This window comes from Pongo abelii, chromosome 17 (genome assembly GCF_028885655.2).
Source record: "Pongo abelii isolate AG06213 chromosome 17, NHGRI_mPonAbe1-v2.0_pri, whole genome shotgun sequence".
Classification (NCBI taxonomy): Eukaryota; Metazoa; Chordata; class Mammalia; order Primates; family Hominidae; genus Pongo; species Pongo abelii.
The window spans coordinates 40,946,707-40,947,621 of NC_072002.2; the positions used below are offsets into that span (position 1 = coordinate 40,946,707).

The following is a 915-nucleotide window of genomic DNA, read 5'->3' on the forward strand; positions in this document are numbered from 1 at the left end:
GTTCGAGACCAGCCTGGCCAACCAACATGGTGAAAACCCATCTCTACCAAAAGTACAAAAAAAATTAGTTGGGCATGGTGGCAGGCACCTGTAATCCCAGCTACTCGGGAGGCTGAGGCATGAGAATTGTTTGAACCCAGAGGCAGAGGTTGCAGTGAGCTGAGATCACGCTACGGCACTCCAGCCTGGGCAACAGAGTGAGACCCTGTCTCAAAAAAATAAAAATTAAAACAAAACAAAAAAAAATTTTTTTTTAAGGCATGGTCTTACTCTGCTGCCCAGGCTGATCTCAAACTCCCAGGCTCAGGGGATCCTCCTTGCTCAATCTCCTAAAGTGCTGGGGTTACAAGTGTGAGCCCCTGCACCTGCCCTTAATTAATTAATTAATTATAAATGGGAAGCACTGAAACTGTGTCCTTCCCCTCTTACTCTTCCAGAGGAAGAGAAGATCATCAGTGGCAAATGGCAGTTGCAGGAAAGCAACACCCACAGCTGGTTTCATACGTGTGGAGAGCACCCTGCGCCTCCCCCTCCTGGTTTCCCGTGCTCTGCAAGTTCAGAGAAACTTGTCTCACAACCAACTATAGAAACGATCTCGGAAAGTACAGTCTTAGAAATAGCTTTTTAATTGCAGCATATCAGAGTGAAAAAAAAACAGAGATGTTGGAATCAGACAATCCTGGTTTCAAATCGGTTTCATTGTTCATCCTCACGTGATGTTTGGCAAGAAATAAAACATCTCTGCATTCAGTTTCCTTGTCTGTGATATGAAATAACACATTGCAAATATGCTGAGTGTTGAGAAAATAATGAACAACATGCAAGGAGTAGTTGGGATATGGTAGCAGCTCAGTAGATAATGATGATGATCAATATTCACCATTGACAAGTAGCTGTGAAATCCACAAATGGTGG

General features: G+C 43.6%; 1 non-coding gene across 1 annotated transcript; it reads right to left on the reverse strand.

The window, feature by feature from the left end:
* Positions 1–399: 399 nt before the first annotated feature.
* LOC112130024 (small nucleolar RNA U3) lies at positions 400–612 on the reverse strand. The gene has a single exon (XR_002912338.3). It is a non-coding gene; the product is annotated as a small nucleolar RNA U3 (small nucleolar RNA).
* Positions 613–915: the final 303 nt, after the last annotated feature.